Consider the following 9,093-nt stretch of genomic DNA (forward strand, 5'->3'; position numbering starts at 1 on the left):
ACCAAAACAAAGATGAATGGTAATACATGATAATGGATCAAGAAATACAAGTTTAAAATTATTGTTCCTACAAGCCATGATGAAACAAATAGTAAAAGTTGTAGCATTCAAGATTCCCTATAACACCAAAACAAAGATGAATAGTAACTCATGATAATGGATCAAGAAATGCAAGCAAAACACTATTGTTGCTACAAGCCATGATAAAGCAAATAGTAAAAGTTGTTCTCATTACAAGACAAAAGGATGAGCATCGAACAAGACCTTTCAACCTTGTCATTTCAAACTATTATCTTTTGAAATTTAATCATTTCCATTAGCTGGAAAATGATGTAAAAAGAGATGAGAGCTCTCTATAAAAAAACTCTAAAGTTATGCTGAGAAAACACAAACTCATTTCAGCATTTAAAGAATAAAATTCTCTCTGAATCAAAATTCTCACTTCAATTTTATTTTAACATAATTTTATTTGTTTAAATAAAAACAAATTTTATTAAATCAAAACCATTTCATTTCCACAACCAATCCTCATATTCACAGGACTATATAGTCTCAGAGCCGAGGAGAAACAAGTAATTATACCAAATTGAAAGATCAAATTGAAATAATATATAAAGATCAATTTTGTAATTATACGAAAATGTTTTAACTGTTATTTCACCTACTCCATTAAATGTTAACATCAAGTGACTTGATTGAAGCATTTAAATAGTCGGATGATCTGATTGATTAAATCGAAACGTCAGTATTCAAAATGAAATCTGACAACAATTAAGTGATCACCAATATAATTTACCCTAAAATAAATTTGTTGAGTTAAAAGGTCAATTTTATAGTGGACATTTGTGATACCTAATCTAAATTAATCAATTTAAATCTAAATTAATTATTTTGAAGTGTTTAAATAATTGTCCTAATTAATAGATTTCACTAGCGTGTGCTTAATTATAACATCCAATTACACTCAATTGTATGTAATTACACAATATTTTTTTTTCTAATTTCTATTCATTCTTTAACTAAAAAAATCTTGCTTAATTGTGTGCAATTACACACAAACCTTGAATATAATTACAGGAGGATGTAATAATTAAAAAGTTAGCTATTATCATTGACCATGATCATGCTATAATTCACTTCAACATCCATACACCAGAAAGTGTTTGCTATTAGATTAAAGAAAGAAACATCAAGTGTTCATTACAGATGGAAATATATGGACAATTCATTAAGATGACGTCATCCCTTTTTCATGACACTAGAGGTATAGCGATGGGAAGTATACCTGATTGGGTACATGAGGAAGGAGAATGAAAAAGTTTCCCTTGGAAATTCTCGTGGTCGGAACCGAATCATAGAGTTATGATGCATAGATCTCCATCACAAATGAGAAAACGGAAGTTGTGTTCCGCCCCCGGCCAAAGCATATCCTTCCTACCAGATGAGTGAACAATTTATTTCCTTTTCCCACCCCCTATTGTCAAGAAATCGAAGCTCCGAAGGGTATCATCTTGACCACCTCTTGCAGCTGAGGTTCGACTATAAGATGCTGGTTTGGATTCAAACACAGGTAGCATTCTGTGAGCTGTGGACAGGCGACTACTGCTTGAGACTAATCTTCTAGACCGGTTTTCACTAGGCTCACCAGAGTTTGGTTGGCTGCCTGATGCGACAGGCCTCTTTGAAGTACTACCGTTTCTTGAGGAGCGAACCTTCTCAGAATCAGGTTGCTGAAATAGAGAAAGTTTAAAAGAAAATCGTAACCTCTTCGGAAAATAGCTAACGTGTATATTTTAATTTCCTAGACCGAGATTGAAATTCAACAGAAAACAAATAGATGAAACTCACATCCTTGGATGATGGCATATCATCAGATCTGTTTCTAGACTGATCAACATGCACACCATGTCCTGAACCAATGCGCCTTGTAGATGGCTCAATAGCACCAGAGAACCTTTCTCGAATCTCTTGGCCAACTACAGGAAATAAAGATATTGTGCTAAGAAAAGGAAGTTAGCTGATTTAAGGAAATCAAGATCAGAATATGCGCAATTCGGGAGCCTCATATGCAATATTCACCGGTTAGATTTTCTTATATTCTTAAACTAGGCTGTGAAAAGAAATCAACCTGATGGCCTTTCGGTTCTTTCAGCAGATAATCCTGGGGGATTTAAACCTGGCTTCGGGCTAGGCTGTTGAGGAATAGCAAAGAAGCAAAGTATAAGAATCCATATTGAAGACTCAAAATTAGTATTTCCAAGAAATTCACAGCCAGCAAGTCAAAATATCACTGACCCGTGCTCTTGAGCTAGAGCCAACCTGCGGATATCTCCGTAAAGTCCAATCAAATACATAGTCAAACTGATAACCTGCATCAGTTGGTTGTCAAAATCAATAACATTTGGAGTTCAACCAAGCAGATTTCGTGATCACTAGTAAATTTAAGATGATGAACTAATGTGAAGCTATGTTACTCGGACTCCTAATTTTTCAAGAAGTACCCATGCCCAACACTTGTATCCTACACTTGGATATGGGGATATGACCTCAATGATCCTTCAAATGTATGGAAAAACTTAGTAAAATCTACCCATACCCGTTTGGGACACGTACACCCAAGTCCAAGTAACATAGATGTGAATATTTATAACAGTAAGCAATATTTCAACGGCGAGAGTTAACCTTCTCGAATAAAAAGGTCCCGGAACAGCCTCTTCAGGTATGAATAATCTGGTTTGTCTTCAAATTGTAGTGATCGACAATAATGGAAGTATGACGTGAACTCAGAAGGATATGATTTGCAAAGGACCTGAAAATGGCATAATACTTCTCAGGCATACATTCAGTCCACAATTCTAGCAATGAGGAGAACTAGCAGGAAACTTCTTGAAAACTTTGACTTATTATTAACCAACTTATACTTTCCTGGCCTCGAATATTTGTATAAGAGAATTCTGTGCTATTAAAAGCATGTTACCTCTATTGGAGTAAGCATCTTCTTTTCACTAATCTTGTCATACTTCTGCTTTTTGTTGCCAGCTTTCAAGCCCTGCCATGGAAGGCTGAGATAGAGAACAAGCAACTAAGTTAACGAAGTCTTGAAGTTTTAAAAGATCACTGAAGCAAGCAACCACTTGTGTGTTCAACCAACCTTCCCTTAGGAAGTACATAAGCACATAACCCAGTGATTCGAGATCATCCCTCCTGCTTTGCTCTGCAAGTTATGTAGAGCATGTTGGATCATATATAAAGCCAAAATAATCCGAAGCTACAATATTTTGCTGAGTGTAAAATCCATAAGAATATTAAGTGTAAGTTCCTCACCAACTCCAAGGTGAGTGTTAACACTTGCATATCGAGCTGTTCCTGTAAGATTCTTGTTTTCCCTACACAACCAAAATATGAGGATAACTTAATAAGTAACCATGGCCAATGAAAAGGTTTACAAGAAGAAAAAATTACTACAATATAAGGTCAGTGTTACAAGTATTACATGATCACTAGAGAAAGATATATGCTTATTATTTATGAATTGACAATTGATGACAAGAGGTAAATTAGTCAAGATCATCTAAACAGTTAATCATGAAACCAAATTGTTTAAGAAGTCTAGGAATGAAAATGGATGCCTTAGGTATGCTGACGAGTGGCAAATATAAACGATGAAAATTGACCCATCTCTTATTCTGATTCATTAAATCTATTACCAGAAGAATTAAGACAAGCTTAGTCATTTAAGTAGGGGTCGCGGAATACTCTACAAGTGGAAATGTCAAATTCTATAAAAATATTAAATCAAAAGTATTTACCTATATGGTATGTGTTTGTGTGTTGAAGATCCCTATACTTTTTTGCAAGGCCATAATCAATTATGTATACCTGCTGTGAAAAGATGGAAACAATGGTATCAAGCAATGCACGCTAGGACATCTTGTTGAATATAAGTGATTCGAACGATACATTCATGTCAAACTGACTTTTAGTCGAGGGAAAAAGATAATGATTGCTAGGGAAAAGTATATTTCAAATGGAACATAAAATTGTGTTAAAATCTTGTCAACGTGATCTCATGCCTTATTGTCTATACAAATCCAAGAAACACATGCACAAATAGATGCAGCAAATAAATGGAACATGCCTGATTTGCTTTGCGCCCTAGACCCATCAAAAAGTTATCGGGCTTTATGTCACGATGAAGAAAACCTCGAGAGTGCATATACTCAACTCTGTTTATCTGAATCGAAAAGGGGAAAACACATGTAAATAAGGCAGCCAACTGACCAAATTAAAGTTTCCAGAAAAAGGTAGTGACTTACTAACTGATCTGCAAGCATCAAAACTGTTTTTAAAGAAAACTTCCGAGTGCAATAGTTGAATAAATCTTCTAGGCTCGGTCCAAGGAGATCAATAACCATGACATTGTATTCAGTCTCAACTCCAAACCATTTTAAATGAGGAATACCGGCTGCACATGCAAAAGAAAGAAGAACTGGTAACAGACTCCAACATATCATAATAAAATAGATAGATACACGAGACAGAGAGAGAGAAACAGAAATTACTCCCTCCTTGAAGAAGCATGTACAGCTTTGATTCGTAGAGAAGTTGGGGATGCTTGGTCTTGACAGATTCCTGGGCAAACAACAACAACAACCATACCAATAACAGAACCAACACTTCAAACATCAGCAAGAATATTAAATTCAGTTAAAATTGCAAATTGAAAAAGAAACAAACGATGTATAACTACAATGTAACAGCTGAACTTGTAGAGAAATTCGTTTAAGCACTTAAGCAGATCATCCGAAACTATCAGCTTGAATAATAAATGCATCTATTCCTATATTAGCAGCAAATGTCATGCCTTCTAGTTCTAACAATATTCAAAATAAATCACAGTCAAACATGTTCTTGATAAAAGCAGAAATCCCCTACTCTATTTTCTTAGATTTCATCGGAACAAAAGAATTGTTTGGGTTTAAACAAAAAAACAAAAACATCAAACATTACCAGCTTAGCAGCCACTTCCTCTCCATTTTGTACATTAACGGCTGCGAAACAAAAACACCAGAAATCAACTTAACAGCTGCAAATGAGAAAAAAAGAATATATAAATATATAAAAATGTTATCATATACCTAAATAAAGTTCACCAAAAGATCCACTCCCAATCTTTCGACCAAGCTTGAATTTTCCACCAACAATATGTTCCATGATCTAACCTTCAGTTTAATCAAATAATAGTGAAAATCCTTCTTATTCAAATTTATTAATATTGAAAAAAGAACTTTTTAAAGTAGTAACAGATAAATTGACTCAAAAAAAAACCTTCTCTTTTAATTAACTCTCAGATCCATCCAAATTCTTATCTATCAACACAAAAAAATCAAAACCCATATTCTAAAAATCCTTAGAAAAACTCCAAAATTCAAAAGAAAAACAAAAAAACAAAACAAAACCGTTACCCCCTTCTAGTAACTAAAAAGATAAGCAAAGGTAGAAAGTTTATTGAAAATATACTGATTACCGATTACTCAGTGAGCCGAAACACGCGTTTTGGGATCATCAAGTTGCATTTACTAGGTGGGAGAAAAGTAAAGAGAAAAGGTTGGGTTTTTTTTTAAGAGATAAGTAGAGTATTAATGAGAAAAGGAAAGAAAGAGTGTATTATAGGCATGAAAATGAACTGAGTTCAATGAGATCGTGGGCGGTAAATTTGTTTATGTTTGTTTATTTATTAGATGGATGAACATAAATAAGATTTTGAGTTTGTTTAATTAAATGAATGAATATGAACAAAGGGTTTTTTCGTTCATTTACGTTCGATTATATGTTCATTTATGTTCGTTTTATTTGTTTAATTATGTTTGTTCATTTATGTTCGAACAGAAGACAAGTTAAATATATTACGAATATTATTGAAGTTGTTTGAATTTAAAAAGATTGTTTTATTGAATAAATTAAATTTAAGATTTTATTATATTCATATAATTTATTTATGATTTATGTATGTTTTTGTCATATTCGAATAAATTAACTCTAAAATTACAGGTTATATTAATAAATTTTAAGTTGTTATTCTTGTTGTTTATTTTTTTTACATTCATTTGTTGTGTTCGAATAAGTTTTTTTTGTTTGTGTTGTTCGTTTATATTCGTTTATTGTGTTCGTTTATGTTCGTTCGTTCGTGTTCGTTTATATTTGTTTATTATTTAAATGAACGAACATGAACAAGTTATATTTCTTAATGAACGAACATGAATAAAAAAAAAATTATTCGTTTATGTTCTTATTTGTTTATGTTCATACATGAATATACTTCTATTCGTATGCGTTCGATTCATTTACATACCTGCTGAATTATGATTTTATGATGCCCCTCCCCCCCCCCCAAGAAAAAAAAAGGTGGGGAATATGCGGGGAAAAAATCTAAAAGGAAGTAATTTATCGAAGGGGCCGATGATCTATGAAATCAGGGTTAAGTACAAGTAATTTCAAAAATAAAAAAAAATAAGAAGAAAACCATCCCTGTGGGGTTAGGTGATACAAAGTTGGTAATATTTTGATATCGTTTTTGTTATTATAATATCTTTTCTAAAATGATAATTTTAGGATACAGTATAAAAAATAGTTATCTGGCTATAGGATATTATTTTATTAAGTCTCTGATCATTAAAAGTTATAAAATGATCACTCAATTATAGGGAGTTACTTTGTTGAGTCCATTGACTATTAAAAGTTACAAAATGGTCACTGACTATTCATTATGTTCCAAACTCGTCATTTTTGTTAAACATTTAATGATCATTTGAGTTAGACATTAACATGCTGACTGAGATATAATAGTTGTTTGAGATTATAAGATTGGGTTTTATAATATCTCAGTCAACATATTCGCGTCCAACTCATATTACTGTTAATTTTTTAATGAAAAATGACAAGTTTGAAATATAATGAATAGTCGAGTGACCTATTGTCGGGGGACCAGTTATATACTTTACCCATAATTTTAATGCATTAAACTTAAGGGCAAATTACACATTTATTATCTTAATTGTCACTTTTATTTTGTTTTGACTATTCAACTATTTTTTATTTCAAAATCATATCTAATGTTATATTTTGATTTCATTTTGGTTACTCACCGTTAAAAAATTAGCATGGTTGCTAATGTGTGATTATAAGGTATTGTTATGTCATCGTTGAAAAATTCTAAAAAAATGTCACATTAGTAGTTCTTTTTTTTAACTACGAGTGACCAAATGAAATCGAAATATAACGTTAGGCATGATTTTGAAAATAAAATAATAATATTGTGCCTTTTAGATGTTGTTGTCCTTATCGTTTAATTTCAAAGCAAAGAAAGTTAATGGATTACAATGCAAACTAACCGGATTTTAACCTAATTAAACTTTCCTCCTTTTTGCTTCAAGTTTAGGGTTTGTTTTATAACTCATAACAATTTACTTTTTTAAAATTATTTTTTGTTGTCCTTCCGGTCCCAAGACTTCACATTGATTAATACGGACTAACCTATGTTGCACACCTGACTTATGTGGATGAGTCTCCCAACAAAGATTTTTTGCTACATAATGACTTGAACTTGAGACTTTATTTAAGCGATATCAAGCTGCTTACCAGTTTTTAGAATTAAATTTTAGTTATTTATACATTTGGTAATAAATATAAAAAATCATTTATTTTTTTTTTCAATTTTAAATGAAGGGTTAAGATGTGTTCAATCAATCACTAATTTAATTTTTTTATCCTAAAATCATATTATCTTTTAAATAAAAATCGTATTATAATAATTTAAATTAATCATTTTTTATCTCGGACCAAGCGACGCCAGTGGTTAATGGATTGTTGTTATTCTCTGAGATTTTGAGTTTGAGCATCACGTATGCAAGAGTGTATAAATGTTCATTAAAGTTCGAATCAGATCTAACCGAGTTGGATCTTTTCCATGATTGGGCTCATATAACGAATTACAAGTTTGGGTTCTAATTGGGCCTTTGTTGGCCTTTTTTAATTACGTTTCGGCCATGTCGAAATTGAGTTTTTCTTGGGATGATATAATTATTAAAATAATAATAATAATAACAATAATAATGTATTTTTTAGATTACAAGAAAAATAATAAAAATACAAGAAAAGAAAAAAAATCAAATTAGTGTCACAAAATCCATTGAAGATCACGGCAGCCCAACTAAAGTCTGCATTCAATCAAATCGAGTCAAGTTAAAAAAAATTTGATGTATTCGAGTTGAAGAGTTTTATTTATTTAAATATGAGTTATTCAAATTGACGAGTCAAGTTTATAAAATACAAATTTAATGGATTGATAGATAAACAACTCTTCGACTTGGTTATGATAAAAAACACAATATCATAAAAACGGTAGTAAACACCAAAGTAATTCAGGGAGCAAATAAAATGCAAAATTGGTTATGATGATGAGGTAGCATTTTACGATACTGATGTGACAATCTATAGTGTTGACATAGGATCCATGATGATTGGTGTAGTGACATGACTAATGACATGGTAAATGAGTTAAATTGATTTTGTAAATTGAATTTGAGGGTTAAATTGTTTTTTTAGTTCAGAGGTTTATTTGATTTTTTAAATAAAAATGTTTAAAATTTAAAATATTAAAATGTTTAAAATTTAAAATATAAAAATATAAAAATATTTTAAAAATACATATAATAAAATACCAAAGATAAATTAAATTGTCAAAAAAGTTAAAAATATATATTATTTTCTACCTCGAATTTAACCCGACTTTTATTTATATAAATATAAATCCGTTCATCCTGCACAAATTTTATTTTATATATTTATCTCTAATTAAATTCCAAATGTCTTATTAATTCTATTTAATTATTTTTTTTAAAAAATTACATAAATATTATTCTTATAAAATAAAATTTAAAAGTTATGAAGTTAAAATTTATTTATACATTATCATGGAACTATATAATTTAAAAAATATATAAATAATTGTGCTATTAAAAAGAGCATTTTAATGAATAAAACATTATAGAGGGAAATAAATTTTACCTAAACTTAATCTAAAAAAATAATTAA

General features: G+C 30.8%; 1 pseudogene; it reads right to left on the reverse strand.

The window, feature by feature from the left end:
• Positions 1–1,108: 1,108 nt before the first annotated feature.
• Positions 1,109–5,665, reverse strand: LOC120148800 (annotated as a pseudogene).
• Between the last annotated feature and the right edge of the window lie 3,428 nt (positions 5,666–9,093).

This window comes from Hibiscus syriacus, unplaced genomic scaffold (assembly GCF_006381635.1).
Source record: "Hibiscus syriacus cultivar Baekdansim isolate YM2019G1 unplaced genomic scaffold, ASM638163v2 tig00110987_pilon, whole genome shotgun sequence".
Lineage (NCBI taxonomy): Eukaryota > Viridiplantae > Streptophyta > Magnoliopsida > Malvales > Malvaceae > Hibiscus > Hibiscus syriacus.